Raw genomic sequence first — 17,017 nt, 5'->3', positions numbered from 1 at the left:
AGGGTTTGTTCTGCCAGAGGCCGGCCTGCTGTTGACCATGCAGGTAGGATTGACACCATTGGAAGGCTCCAGTATCTAGACAGTCTGTGCAGGGTGTGGAGTACAAGTTGGTGGTCAACCATATCGTATGCCTTTGAGTTATCCAAAAAGAGGGCTGTGGATATATAATTAATGTTGCAAGCATGGCTTATGGTGTTAGTAAAGGCTAGGAGGCCTGACGTAGTGCTGTGATGAGGACGTAAGCCATGCTGAGTGTCTGCCATAATGCGAGTTTGGATTAGGTGGTGCATGACTTGTCTATGACGAAAGTTTCCATAATCTCTGCAAGTGGAGAGAGTATAGCTATTGGCCTGTAATTGGAGACTTCAGTAGAGCTGCCTCCTGTGTGAAGTGGGATTACATATGACATTTTCCAGATGGTGGGAAAGTTAGATTCTAACATAGTTCCTTTGATTACCTTTGAGACAGGGTAAGCAATAGCATCATCTGGTTTTGATAGGTACTCGGCAGGGAGTTGATCAGCAGACAGTGTAGTGGGTTTCACTGTTACAATCAAGGTACGGAGAAGTGAAGTGGCGACTGGTTGGCAGCTGGACGCAAGTAGTTTTCTAGGGGTGCTGCTTTCAGGACCAGGGGAGCTAGGAGGTAGATGGCTAGCTAGGGCCTGCAATGTCTCAGTAAAGGACTGGTCAAAGCTATCAGGAACATCTTCAGGGGTATTATCAATAGTAGCAGCAGGGATTGGGTTTGACGTTTGTCTTGGACGTAGTATATATGACATGCCACCTGACAGGGTATGGCATTACTGGGTTCAGAGAGACCAGTCCCCAGATTGGCTGTGTGGTGGCATCCCACACATGTGTTGTACGTTCCTGGCCAAGGGTGATGGCTGACTGCATACATGTGGCAGCTGTGACAATGACACATGACTCACATAAACCACAACTGGACCATAGAGGCGATTCACAGGTTACCTTTGCACATGCCACCCTAGTAGTGTGATTGCCATGGTGAGTACCAACACATAGGGCCAATGGGGAACAACACACTGAAGGTGTGTATGTGTGGGTGGACTGCCACTGTTTCATAGCACTGACATATATGACTGCACACATGGGTAAATGCCAGGTAAGACGTGTGCAATGTGTCACAGGCAACGTACATGCGTACAGGACAGACAGTGACGTTCTGTCATGTGTAAGGTTGACATACATATGGTACGCTATGCAGATGTCACTAGCAGTCTACAGAATCACTGTAACTCTGCATTGTAGGTGTAAGCAGTGTTCTAGGGGACCCCAAGCGAACATGCATGCAAACAAAGCTACAGTACACAGGGCTGGAAGTACTGCATTATACAACAAAGAAGGGGTAACAATAACAGTAAGTAACAATGCAAATATGTAGGCACTATCAACATGTACCCAGGAATATGCAGCACAGATGCCCATGGTAGAACCGATATTATGTCATACTTATTTGTGATCTGGACGACATTGGTACTGCACACATATCTAGATGCGCGAACATACACATGGCATAGTCGTTGTGGGCATCTTGACACCATTACTGTACATGTCCACCATTGCATATCACTACTTGCGTTAGCTTTCCCCCTGTGCTACCCATGTATGCGGCTATCTGTTGACAACCTTACCACCGGCATGCAATTATGTGCAGCTGTTATACTTTGGTATGTACTATGGGTGCAGATAACAATTCAGGACATTCATATTGTTACTACAGCAGGCATGCTGGGGTACACACACAGTCATAGCAGCACACTGTACTGTTACCAACATGATACTACTAATACACGTCTATGTAGTCACCCTGTGCATCAGCAACGTGTTTACCTGTTCCCGCAATGATGTTGGAGATTGCAGGAGGTGGCACAGTGTCATCATATGCACAGGGTGTGGATTAGGTATGCCTGAGTCAGCCACTGATACCACCAATTGACATGTGTGTGTATGTGTGTTGGTGAGGGGCAGCAGTACAGGGTGGGGCAGTGTTGGTGCAGTGCGTGCGTGTATGTGGTTGCCCTAAGTGTTAACATTTTGCATGTGTGTATGCATGCGCACAGTTCCACCTCATGGCTGCCATATACAGGGGTTTGTGGATAGCCACAGACTGCACCTGGCAGGCCATACAGATCAGTGTCTGTGTGCACGGACACGGTACCTGTGCCTGGCAGGGGTGCTACGGACCGTATCCAGTACAAAGCCGGACTGGGTACTGTCATCAGAAGCGGGGGTGTGTTGACTGGACACATGTCCCTGTTGGGACTGTCCAGAGCCACGTGCACGTGATCTCCTGGGGCGTTCCAATGACAGCACAGACCCAGCATTGCTGGGGCTGCTGCTGGCACTATGGGGGCATGCGTGAGCCTGTTGCCGTCCGCGCCGACTGCCAGCTGCTGCCGCTGCCAGCATACGGCCACGTCGACGCCGCAGACGCCCACCATTGCCCTGGCTCATGGACATCTGGTTGTGAAACTGTTGTAATATGTCCCCACAACGTCTGTCTATGACATCGGTGAAGTTACGGATAGCATCCGCAATGTCACGCATACTGTCTGTCATGGCTGTGCGACATGCTCTGAGCTCCCTCAGACCCTGTCTGGTGTACCTTTCCATACGTGACTGAGCCTGCATGACAGTCCGAAACATAGCTGAGGTTGGCAGACCTCTTTGGGCACGTCGGCCAGAGGCAGTACGCCCACGGATGCTCCCACGAGAACCCATGGGCAACTGTCTGTGTGGTACCATCGGAGGACCCTGCCCATGGCTGCTGTGTGGGATGCATGTGCCACAGGTACCACATTACCCTGGTCTATGCCCGCTGTATCCTGTCCATCACCTAGGGACAATGGTGACAAAGGATGTACAGGCAGGATGACTGTGCGCAATGATGGGGTTGACAGCTGTGTACTGTCAATTGGCTGACCAATGGCAGACCCTGACACACCTTCCTGTACCATTACACATATATCATCATTACCAGTAGCCATGGCACAGGATTCAGGTTCCCTGCTGCAGGTCACCAGAGCAGCCCCAGAACCTGTGGGATGAAGACAAGAAACACAGTTTACAGTCTCCAGACATTGTTACCAGTGATGCACTTATACACACATGCACACATGGACACATGCACACAGGCACACATGCACACATGCACACAGGCACACATGCACACATGCACACGTGGACACATGCACACGTGGACACATGCACACATGCACACGTGGACACATGCACACATGGACACATGCACACATGCACACGTGTTCACATGCACACATGCACACATGCACACGTGGACACAAGCACACATGCACACATGCACATGTGGACACAGGCACACATGCACACATGCACACATGGGCACAGACACACCTGCACACAAGCACACATGCACACCCTGCAGTATACACACAGAGCACTACTGAGTTACACTACTGTTACTAGCATTATCAGGACTATTATAGGTTATGTTAAACACACTCACCAGCATGGATGGCCTGTCTCTCTGTAACCCTGGAGGGACCTGCAGAAATGATGAGATTAATGTCAGTGGGCACATCTGTGCCATTGATATTGCATATGATACAGTGTACAGAACAGTCAGGTGTACATATGGCATATTACCTGCACGCTCCATGTCGTGCTGCTGTGTGGAACCAGCCTCCATCATAATGCAGGTGTACTGCTGTTGGTGTTCGGGGCTGGAGCCACAACACTTAGGAGTAGCCCCTCCAGTCTGGTGAGGGGATGTGTGGCCACCCACCTCCTGTGGCGACCTGTTGCCTGTGGATATCTGATGCACGCTGCCGGACACTTCGGATTAAATCACTGCAGTGATGTTGTACCTGCTCATATGTCCTGTTATGCGTGCCAATATCATTTACCCTACGGACAAGGTCTTGCCACAGTGCGGCCCTCTCCTGCTGATTCTGACTGGTGCGGGAAAACAGGATGTCATACTCCCGCACCAGGCTCTGGTGGATCTCCTCATCTTCCGCCACAGAGTAGGTGGGGTTACACTGTCGCGCCATCTCCCTGGAAGAGAACACAGACAGGATATCAGCAGACCATGTCAGCAATATATGGCACACATACTATACATGATACTCATGTGTAGTGATATACTACTACTCCCATATGTTGCATGTGTGTGTGTCGTGGTGGATACACAGGTACATGGCCAGATATCAGTGCTCAGCCAACACCTGTGCAACAATACCTGCCACATTCCACACAACGTAGTAGCATGCCCCATCGGTCAGCACACACTGACAGGTGCAATGCACAACCTCACTCTGGGGGTTCATCCCAAGGTACTGTATGTGGGACACCATCCACTACTGTGATGTGGACAGACATTACTCGGCCTGGATATACATATCCCACCACCACCACCAGCACAGTAGACTATTTTGATATGTATGTGGTTAGACAGTTATTCACTTGCTGGGACTGGGATGGTATCCATGCAGCACACTGGGCCAGTGGAAGCCACAAGCCACACTGCTGACCCCTTTGCAAATGCTTACCACGGACATGCCGCAGATTGCATGACACTTGCACACACATGTCTAACCCAGACCCTATGCACAAAGATTAGGCATCCTGTCCGGTGGACCCCAGACAGAGGCAGATTGTATAACAATAGCAGGTGGCTACTGCAGGACAGAGCACATTCACATTAAGGGTAGGCATCTGTGGTCAGCACTGGTACTACGCTACAGTCCGACATAACAACAGCCACGGCCTACTCTGGGAGGGAAATGGACACAAACACTATGGATGACCACAAGGCCTTCTTCAGTTATGTTACACATATGGACCACATGCCTCAGATATGCTCTGTGTTAATCCACACCTACTTAACATTCACCAAACACACGCATATTGGCAACAATCCTGCAGACATGCACATATCCCCCTCCTTCTCCCCCACCTTTGCGATATTTATCCCAGCTGGATGTAACCTCCCTATCATCGCACATGTCCAGGTGAGGGCCGCCCTCAGCAGAGGAGAACACACAGCATCACTGTGACCTCGTGGTCCCCCTGGATGTGTGCTACCAGCACTCTGAGAGGACATACCACCGCATGTAACACTGATAGTTTATCTTGGCCGTGCTACAGGATATGTACCTGGACAGTGGCATACGGCAACAGTGGTCCCACAACACTAAGGGGGCACCTCAACTGACCCTGGGAATTACCAATTCATATGCATAACGGGCCTGGTCTGCTACGCTATGGAATTATGCAGTATGGGATGCATATGCAGTGACATCAGGTACCTGCAGACACTTGTTCCCAGCCAGTGTGCCTTTGGGATGGGCTGATCCTGACTTTTGGGCCTGGCTGACATTTCAAAGCAGTCACTACAGCCATTGCTGGGCCAACGCACAGACACATGCTGCCAGGATCCTGGCCTATGACTGCTTGACATGTGATGTATGGTCATCCCCTTTTGGTGGAACTACGTACACACAACATATCACATGGACATACCTATGGATACAGACCTATGACACATTTGGAGGGTTCACAGTATGCACACTATTAACCTGCTACTTTGCATTACCTCTGTTTGTCACAGCTGGTTGTGTTACCACAGCTTCTGCTTGCTGCTGCTACTGTCAGTGCTGACAGCTTCAGGTTACAGAGAGTCACAGTGTCTGGTGTTTTTTTTTTTTTGCTCTCTCTCTCTCTCTCTCTCTCTCTCTCACTTCTCTCTCCCTCTGTCTGCTTACAGACAATGCAATGAATGTATTGCATGTGGGGAGTGTTAGCACAGGATGCTTTTGTAGGTATCTGCATAGGTCCATGTGATGACCTCTGCACCAATTGTAAGCCAGCATTTGCTAATTGCATACAGCCAGTTGTGTACTGATTGCAGTTCTCACTGTGATTTCAGGTCAGTGCTATAAAAGGGTATGTGTGATAGGCGTTGCCCTTTCAGATTGTGAGGGCGGGGACCATGCTGGTATGCTGTGGACAGTGTTCTGTGACTGTAAAGGTTAGTATCTCTCTCATGCTTCAGGCTGTGTTGTATATTCACAATTCTCCATTCCTCTTTCATGTTCCCTGTAGCAAGTGTGTATGCACATTGACTCCTACAACTATATATAGATATATTTATATATATATATATATATATATATATATATATATATATATATATATATATATATATATATATGTACATATGCATACATATATCTATGTACTTTAACTGACCTTATTATCTACAGGCTGCCAACTAGCATGGCTGTTTCTTTTCACACACTACTATTATGGAAATCCAGTAGTTTTGACATTTATTTTAAATGACATGCTTTGTGTACTACACATCCTATATTCCTTTTACATTCATCCCTACTTTTACATGTTATATTTATTTTAGCACAATGTTTTTGTATAAGAGTCATGGCTTAGTGGTAGGTTGTACAGACTAGTGTTTCCAAGGTTCTGGGTTTCGGGACTGACAGTGGGAGTTTATTTTTCTTTTGAACTGAGTACAGGACCTGTCAATCACAGTGACTAAGGCACTTTTAAGCAGTTGTAACCGGGCTAGCGCTGGTTTGCTGAGCTCACGCATGCACTGGCGGTTAGCTCCACACACCGCTATTTTCTTTGAAAGAAAAGAAAATGGGGAGACAGGAAAGTGGTGAAAAAGGGGTCACAAAGAGGGTAAGACAGTAGGGAAACAAGCTTGGGATGTGCAGGAGGGATGTAGGTAAGGCCCATAGCTGCCCATTTCTTCATCAGCAACAGCTGTGCATATGTATGTAATTTGGTGTGACATTTGAAACCTTCCACCCTGAAAGAGGTGTCAGGACAACAATAATACTTGTTGTACAGCCAATTGTAATTGATAGGTTCCATGTCCAGCGGACATGTGTGCGGAATGGGCAGCTATGTATGGGGCGTAATTTTTTTGTGGGTACAGAGTGCCCTTTTTTTATTTTTTTTTTCAGGTAGGAGTGGTATGTCAGGTGAAGGAAGTCGGTTCAGCTGGGGAGGTAGGTTGGGTAGGTAAACAGACAAGACAAACAAGATGCATACAGGGGCGGTGTATAACACGTGTGGGGGGGTTACACAATTGACGGGGACGGAGGTTTGGATATCCAGAGCCCATGAGCCCACAGATGGCAACAGTGGAACTGATATCCCCACCCATAGGCAGTTGCCACTGTTCCTTCACTGCCCAGGACGGGGCTGTGCTGGGGGCTGTGTAGGCGGGGCAACAGGCATGCCCATTAGTTGCACCACCCGTGCCTCGAGCTGGCGTAGGGGCTCAAGGACAGAGTCCTGAATCTCCCTACGCACCACAGTCTGGACGCTACGGAGGGTGAGTGGTGGATCTCCTCCGGCCACACTTGCAGAGGGGGGGCGAGCCCCATCCCCTGCAGTGCTTCCACCCGCAGGTGGCACAGGGCCACCAGAGGAGGGTCCGGACTCGGCACTAGTGCCAGGTGCACTCGCCAGCTGAGGTGGGAGAGGTGGGTCCTCTGGAACCCGCCTTCCCTGTCGTACTATGTTTTGCATTATGTCATGACAGTTTGGGTTAGTGACATATAATACCATTCACAATTAGTTGTAACAGCATGCATTAGTATTCCCATTAACCAAAAACCCAGATATTCACACCATTGAACAGCGTGCATAACACATGCATAATTTGAACAGAAATACACAGTCCAACAACATGCAGGGTTAATTGATGGCAACAGGCCATCAGGTGTGGATGTATGAACAGGGCAGATGCATCAACGGACATGCAAATATATATGACCCAACAGGACAAACGTCCAGGGGTGTTAATTGTGATTGCACATACCATTTTCACGTGGAATGGGTTATATGTGGTTATAGGGTGGGGTAAAGAAAGTAATATTAACACCTTCCAATAACAATACATATGCTGTACATTTCTAATAGCTACAGTTATATACACACTACTGTTCTAACTACAGTTTCCTATATGATAACTATTTCACCTTGCTGATAGGACTGTTACTGCAACATCAATATACATTTTAGTGTTCTTCATACACATTCATATCTAGCTTTGTTCAGCTACATCATCTTGCTACTTTTGCTTTATATAGCTGTAGACAAGTGTGGATGTTTGGTATATCAGACAATCATCCTATCTGCGTATTTCAGACTGAGAGCAACATATCCAGATTTTGGGATACACATTCCACATGCAGCAACACTTTGAACAGATTTCGCTGTTTGGTTTTGAGTCTCACATGTATTTCATTCTGTCTTGACTGCAGTATACTTTATTCAGGGGTTATTACTACTGTATTGCTGGATTCATGACACTTTCTCACACTCTCTCACTTGCTTTCATTTTACTATTCAGGATGGTACTTCTAGGCTTTATTGACATGTTTTAACAGTAGTTATTACAATCCTTTCCAGCAGTCTCACTTCTGTCATATTTCAGTATTTCCACAGGGATATATTTCACACATGTGATTTCATCATCTTCTGCAGCTATACTTTTCAGCCTGCTGCAGGTTGTGTACTATTTTCTTACAGGCAGGGCATTTTTATTTCAGAATATATGTCGGACAGTTTCATGTTTAGGTTACACTTACAGGCTGGGAACTGTTGTAATCAAGCAATACTTGCATACACTTTCACACTGTTACTTGCAGATTTTATTCCTTACTGACTACACTGCACTCTTTTGCTGACTGTCATACTTTTATATGTCTTTACAGTTACTGTTAGTGGATTACTGACCTGCCTGGTGGCGCAACCGCACCAGCCTATCGCCATAGGCTCTGCAGTTCGCAGAACGGACACCTGCAGCTGTAATATAAATGAAGTAATATTGGAATACACATCTCCATAATATCAGCTAGTTTAATTTTTTACATACATAATTAAATGTTACTTACTCAGTAGTGGGGCGTTGGGTGTTTGCCGGGCTTCCTGGATCCAAAGGTTCAGTTGGTCCTGCTTGCGTCTCTTCAGGTCCGCATGGTGGTGACGGACCTGCTCACCAGTCCTTGGAATCCCTGTGGCACTGGTGAGATCATGAGCCAACTGGTCCCACGCCTCAGCCCTGTATGCTCCCCAGAGGACCTGGCCCTGCATGAGTTGGGCCTCATGATTGTGGACTAGGAGCCAGGCCATGTACCTGGACTCCTCAACACCCCACCTCTGTGCTCGAAAGCGGCTACCCTCACCTACTCCTGACATTCTGCCTGCAGGTCTGTTCTACAATCGTTTATGCTGTGTATTCCCGCCTATGGGGCTTATATAGTCCGTTTTTCCACATATCTGTGATTGGCCATTTTGGAATTGTATCAACTTCAGTAAACCTGCATTGTCATGCTGTAGTTTGTATTCATTCCTATATATTAGCTATTATTGCATTTTTAGGTACTGCTGTCATGGCTTAGTGGTTCTGTACATTGACTATGGTGTATAGTATCCTGGGTTCAAACCTGGCCACTGCTTTTTATTTTTCATGACTGTCTAGACATTCAGAGGGGTGTCTCTGGGTAAAGGCAGTTGTGATACGGCTTGCTCAACGCGTTGCCCGTCGGTTAGCTTGTTTGCGGTGTGCAGCTCCGCATAAGCGGGTACACTGCTTTAAGCCTCATTTGGCTATCGGCACGCATATTACGCTCAGCTCAGTTAGGGGCACATAGATATAGCGTGTTAAACCACTGCTCAGCTACGGGCACTCATTTTGCACCAGTTAAACCACTGCTCATCTACGGGCAGATACACTCACCCTGTTAAACTGTAGCTCATCTATGGGCACATCTGGCATTTTTTATTCTTTTGTTACCTCACATTTCTTCAATATGAATGGGCTATTTCATTACATTTTACATAAGTTGTGGTTTTATGTCTACATATTTGTCAGGGACTTGTTTCCTGCTTATTTTGCAAAAAAAAAAATGGTGTTGTGGGGGCTCGAACCATGAATGCCTGCTCTGCAGCCAGCATCTTTATCGCTACGCTATTGCTTCCTGGTTTATTTTGCATATTTAGTTTTTATATGCTTTCACACTGACTGCTAACTGTAGCTGCGCTACGGGCACGCCCGCGCAAACGAGCGCACTCACGGTTAAACATCTTTACAGTTTAAAAAAAATTATAACATGTTCATTTATATTTATTTTATGTTCATAGTCTGTGGGGGCATGTGTTGTGTTCTGTTTATTCACATTTCCGTGGACTCTGTCGTGGGTGTTTCCTTTGGATACTTTTCCTCTTCTGGGGGCATGTCCGCTTACAGGGCTCGGCCTACGGACATGCCCCCTACTGTCTTTCACGGACCGTGTTGGCCTTCAGTGTGATTCAGCATGCTCTCATTAATATGCAGAGCATGCTGACATCACTCCGTTTAACTGCAGCCTCCGTGTATGAGCTATAACTCTTACACGGAGGCTTCATGAATCCTGCCCATAGTCTAGTTAACTACAGTGTAGAATTCGACTGCTATTTAATGATGTATTTTTTATCTTGATGACAGTCATTTCTAAAGCATTAGGCTATAACACATGGATTGTTTTTATTGAATTTTGATCATATTGATTATGATGGAAATGTTTGTATTTATGCCTTATAATTGCATATTAATGATATGTAATGACATCAGTACGAGCATGCACCAATGATTTGATGAGATGTCTTATTTAAATGTTTTTAACATTGTAGTAGTTGTCTGATGAAGCCTACCAGGTGAAAGCGCTAACTGTTTATTAAATTTGGACTGTTTTTACCAGCCCGCGTACCTTTTATTGATTTGTCCTTGGAAAGTCTGGTTTATAACGATTGATTGGAGCCACCGTGTTTGATTCATGTGGATGTTTTTTGTTATATGGCTTTTTGAACCTACAATTTGTATGTTCATATTCAATACACACACTTCCCCTGAGTATTTATTTTACATGCCAGTCCATGTACACTTACAGATCATTTACAAAACTTCTGTACAGCATGCTAGGATTGGGATTTCACAATACTCTGCACTGTATGCACTGTCTTGTACTGTGTTTGGACCACATACATAACTATCATACCTCTCAACTGTCCAGAATTTTTTGGTGTGTTCTTTATAAAATCTGTGGTTTTCTGCCATATCACTGAGATTATCTCAGAACTGATGTCAAGCAATATTTGCATAGATTTGAGTTTTAGACTTCAAATCCTTCAGAAAATGTATCTTCACACAAACCCCTTGTTATTCTAACACATTTCTAAGTTTAAAAGAGCAAATATGTAAAATCTGCCAACATTTCTGGGTCATTGCCCCCTCCCATTATGTTGTGCTTTGTCCATATTTCTTGCACTAAGAGATTGAGAGCTATGAGAAATATTATATTTCTTTTTTATTTACTTATTTAATATTTGTTTACTGGGAAAGTCTGACTGGGACAGAGCCCATTTTCATGGAGGCCCGCAGAGAAACACTCCAGACACAATTTTTTATTATATGTTGAGCCCTGGTGATCTTTGTCGCATTCTGCACAGACCCACTAACCTACTGTGCTCTGAGTTAAACAGGTTTGCTATCCATGTTGCATTACACGGTTTCCTGGCCAGCAACACTGTTGCCAGCCATAAAATTGTGCTTAGTTACGTTTAAATGTGGTGTGCAGCATGAGTATGCAAATAGTGTTGCAGCTGACCATGCATCACCTCGCACACATGTAAACTGCGCAAAGCCTACACAGAGTTTACTGAGTCCTAGGGATTAACTGTTAGTTTTAGAAAAAATTGGGATGGGGCTAACATTTCAGTGAAACTTGAGTTTTGAGCTATAATTTGATTTAAGATAACCTTAATTAGAGAGGACAACCTCTGTGTTAACACTGTGTTCATCCCAGGTGAATTGTTGCACCAGACAGGAACATTACTGCTCAGTGATGTGTATTTAACATTCTAGGCTTTCTATACAGTTCTTGTCACTCACAACCCCCCACCTGGACATTTGCCCATTTTCTGTTCTGTCTAAATGTTGTCCTACATGTAACTAAGTATGCAAGGGATACTCCTTGTCTCTGCTACCCAGAGAATCCTCCTGTCCTTGTCCATAAAGAAAATCAGTGACAGCCTTCTGTCTCTAGTTTCACACAAGACTTAATGAGAGGAAAACTATGACTGAGAAATTTATTTTTTGTAAGAGAATAGGCAATCCACCCAATGGTAGAAACATAATTCTAGCAATATTACTTCTATTCTCTAAGTCTCATATAAAGCTGCCATGTAGAACATATCAGCCTTGTCTGCATTATTGTCTTAATACTGCTTTCCTGTATTCTTTAGCACAACATGTACATACAAGGCAAACAGTAATTTGCTCTTCCCTCTTTATTTTTTGAGAGTGACTTAATGAAAAGACACATATGCACTAAACAAACCCCTTAGCTGTGAGCTCCAGCTACAGACCTTGGCAATCATATAATCTGTGTGGGTTCTGTAGCACATATCTAGACTTTTGTAGGCTGGTGTAGCCTGTTTAGTTTAACTATAAGAAAGACCAAGCAATTCCTCATTCACTTTTAGAAACATTGCTAAAAGCAGACAGTATTACCAGTTGGCTAGACTTCAATCATTCATTAATTTAATTATGCATGCCTACACATGTGCAAACTCTTCATTTTGTGGCAGTGTTTTCTGTTTGGAGAGAACGAAACTGTTGTAGATACAGTGAACTCAATGAGTTTCACAAATATATGTCAACCTGGGAACTTCAATATGTAAATAACAGAGCAACCAAATTAGAAAGTACTAAAGAGTGAAGAGGAGACAAACTTGAATGCTGTCATCTGTCTTCCTAAGTCTGTTTACAGTGGTGTTCTCTTATACAGACTCCTAAAAGCTTCTAGCATGTGGTTTCAATTCCGATGCTAAAATTTGCTGCTTCCAAATTATCTCACTCAAGCTTTTAACACAATTTTTGTACACTTTCAGTTCACATCCATACTTCCTTATGGTGTCCAAAACTTTTCTGGGTCTATCTTCTTTAACTAAGTGACGTACCAGTTAATAATAGACAGTATTAGAAAGTGAAAGGAGTTATTAATAAAATTACACTAAGACTGTTAGTCTAGGATGTCTTGCAGTGGAGAAATTAATCTTTGTTTGCCACTTACTATTTATACTTTAATATTTATGTTCATACTTTCATAGTTGACTGACCCACATTTTATGGAGGTATATGGTGTGAAACACCAATGTGGAGGACAGGACAATTCACTGAAAATGTTGGTTTATATCTCACTATACTTGACAATTTACTGAAAATGTTGGTTTACATCACAATATAATGGAAATATTGCCAGTTTGTAGGTAATTATGAAAATAAGTAATATTTCCATATCGTATTAATACTTCAAAATCCAAGTGACTTACAAATCGTTGCATGACATTAAGTGAGACTGTTAGACGCTGTTGAAGATAACTGTCTTTGATAATTGCACTGTAAGTCACACACCTTGAGAGATATCCAGTATTATTTGTATTGTTACTTATACAATTAAACATATGTTTTCATATTTTGTAAATATCTCAATAAACATGCACTTATAGAGGAATTTCCTGTTGTCATGTGAAAGTTTATGTCTGGTTAACAAAGATGTTCTAACATATATATCTAGGATGTATAGTATCCAAAATAATAAAAATTTGTTTGTGAAAGTTTAGAAAAATATAATTTGGGGTTTGTATGTATTACAATATATAACAATATTTATGGGAAAGACTATGAATGCACTATTATCACTGTAAAGAACGATTCTTACTGATAATATTGTTATTTGTACTGTTTTAATGGCTTTTATTGTTCACAGAATATTTGCATTTATTTATCTGTTCTTAAGTTTATTTTCCAGAAAATGCTCAGGAATGCAAGATGTGTGTAGGCTGGTAGAGTTGTGACATTCCACATCACATAGGTCATTAATGAGTTATGATCCATAGTTCTTGAACCTGGGAATTACAAAGAAGACCAGCTTTAGGGATTACACATATATATGCATGTGCCAGCGGACTATCACGCAGACCGGGCCTTGCTGATATACAGCCTTTTAAGCTATGGCAACATCTGAAGTAGGTACACTGGGAATGTAGGCTGTGTGATCATAGAAAATCATGCCATGATTATAAATGACCAGTCAGCAGGTGAGCAGTGGCATTCAATATCCACTCTAGGTACTGTAGCAGCAGCAAATTTGGCCCTGAAATAAAATTAAGATGAGAGCTGTAGTAATTTAAAAAAGCCATCATCTCGATAGAAGACTGCTCCAACAGCATGATGTAAACATGCAGCAGACAACTGCCGAATATTAAAGGTTAGGTGTTTTTTTAATGAGGATTTATGAGTTAAAGTCCTGTGGAGGAATGTATTAGGGATAATGAATGTGTGTTTCTGCATTTGTACTGGGTACATCTTTGAGGGAATCATTCGAAAAAGACCTCAATACAGGCATTGTAGAATATGCAGAAACCATAAGTTGCTGGATTTTAAAGTCACTTACTCTATAAAGTACTATCTCAAGACCATTGCTCTCCATTTTACTGTATATGTCTTTTGAAAGAATTTCACACCTGAAATATCCAATAGTAATCCAACCAAAGACCCTGCCTGGCACCTTTGGAACAATTATAGATCAACTACTCTATAAAGTACTATCTCAACACCATTGCTCTCCAGTTTATTGCCAGTGCCTATGTTTTTGAAAGAAATTCACACCTGAAATTTGCAGTGCTAATCCAACCTAATACCCTGCCCAGCAGTTTTGGAATGATTATAAAGTAGGAATGAACTAAATCTCATTTTTGAAAATATTCTTCCTAATGGATTAACTATATAGTCAAATGAAATTATAAAGTTATAGTTATACAAGGGATTATATAAAATTACTTACACTTTCTAAACAAAGTCAGTGTGCACACAGCATGAGGAATTGCCACCCCCCTCCCACCAACTATTCGCTAGGTAGGTTTTATACTGATATCCAACAGAACCGCTACACCTCATACAAAAGTAGAACAAGCAGCTGTCCTGCTTTTATTTTTATAATATGCATAGATTAACTTGTATTCCTTCCTTCTTTTATACTCATTGTAATGCATTAATCATGCCACACATGAATGATAGCTATCCAAATGGGTTTCTACAAACATATCGATGACAGCTCATCTTAGAAAGTTGAAACTAAAAACCTACTTACCCTTAGGATCTTAGTGTGTTGATTTCCTGTTTTCTTTTTGCTCTAGCTCGAGCGCAGGTCAGAGGTTTTTTTTGCAAATGTACCCATTCTTATTCCCGCACTGTCACATCGCAACTCTCCTATGATCCTTTGCACCCTTTAAAAACATTAGGGTAAGGAGGAACCCAATACTCCTCACTTGGTAGGTCTCCCCTTACAAGCCAACCTCCTTAGTTGTTTGCATGCCCAGTCTTTCCTCACATCAAGAACAATAATCAGCGTAAAACTGCTTGCTGTAACAGTAAGTGTTCTAACTCTAAAGTAACCTTTGCTTAGAGGAAATTAAGGGTTGTTTCAAGTATATAACTCAGAAGGAGTGTTGCTTAGGATCATTGGAAGTTACTAGGCTATTGGCCCTGAGGCCTTTTCAAGCCTAGCCAAGAATTTAGCCCATGCTCTGACAAGTCAGCACCCGATGCCCATGTCCAGCAGGACACAGGTGGAATCCCAAGGCTATATTTTCTGTACCCATTCCAGTTATCCAGGTTGTGCTTAAAAAGGGTTAATGAGGTACTTTGCTTGACGTGGAGAGGGAGTCTATTCCACAGACGGGGAGCCTCTGGAACACAAATCTATCCTGCCACCAAGTCCTATTGATGTCACAGACCAGGTTAAGGTCGCGCGTGAAAGTTACTTGAGTGGAGCTAGACTTGCAGATGCAGCAGTCCCATCAAGGCGGGGTCTGAGATTGCTTTGTATGCCAGAGGTCACCTATGAGGAGTATGTATAAGACTGAGTAGAGGGACAGGGCTTTTAGCCTATCTGTGTAGGGTAGATGTTTGAGGCCCTGGATTCTCCTGGTCAGGAGGAAGGGAAGAATACAGGGATATTATGACCTCCTTGTCCCTGGATGAGATACCCTTACTAATGAGGCGGGCCATGTAGAAAGCTTTCCATACAATGGAGGCAATATGCTGGTCAAAAGTCAGTTTGTTGTCAACCTGTGTGCGCAAGTCCCTCATGACTGATTGCTTGCTTAGGATTGTTGGTAATGTGATAATTTGTGGGGACATCACTCTGTCCAAAGGGGATGATGATGATGCATTTTTTGGCATTCAGTTTGAGGGCATGTTTCTGGCATCAGTCATTTGTTTGGGTGAGACCCACTTGGAGGATGCCCACATCACTAAGGGAATTGATGACAGTGCCCAGCTTGCCTTCATCTGCAAACCTGATCAGCCACAGCCTATTGGTTTTGGCGTGCACCTCAGAAAAGTATATACCAAACAACAGAGGCCCCAAGACCAATCTCTGGGGTACACCACTCATTACGGGTCTACTGTTTGAGGTGGCTTCTCCTATTTTGACTAGGTCAGTGCTATCAGTGAGCCTGTTTGCTACCCATCTGGTAACATACAGATTGATGCCTAGTTGAGAGAGTTTATCTATTATACCCAAATGGGAAATAGTATCGAAGGCTTTGGCCAGGTCAAGGTAGGCAGTGTGCACTGTCTTCCCCTCGTCCATGGCTTTGGTGACTGGCTCAAAGAAGTCAACCAAATTTAACAGGCATGACCTCCCCTAGGTGAAACCAAACTGTGTGGGATTGAGTGTTTGGCGGTTGCCAATGTCCTTGTTAATGTGGTCCATAATAATCCATTCCATAGCCTTGCAGATCAGGCTAGTTAGTCTGATGGGTCTATAAATTCCTGGATCGATGAACATTCCACCTTTGTGCAAAGGGATGACAGTGGCTGTCCTCCACTTGGCTGGGACAAAGCCAGTACTCAGGCTTTGGTTGAA

This window comes from Protopterus annectens, chromosome 1.part1 (assembly GCF_019279795.1).
Source record: "Protopterus annectens isolate FY-2018-M chromosome 1.part1, PAN1.0, whole genome shotgun sequence".
Taxonomy (NCBI): domain Eukaryota; kingdom Metazoa; phylum Chordata; order Ceratodontiformes; family Protopteridae; genus Protopterus; species Protopterus annectens.
Note: the sequence above shows the minus strand (reverse complement) of the source record.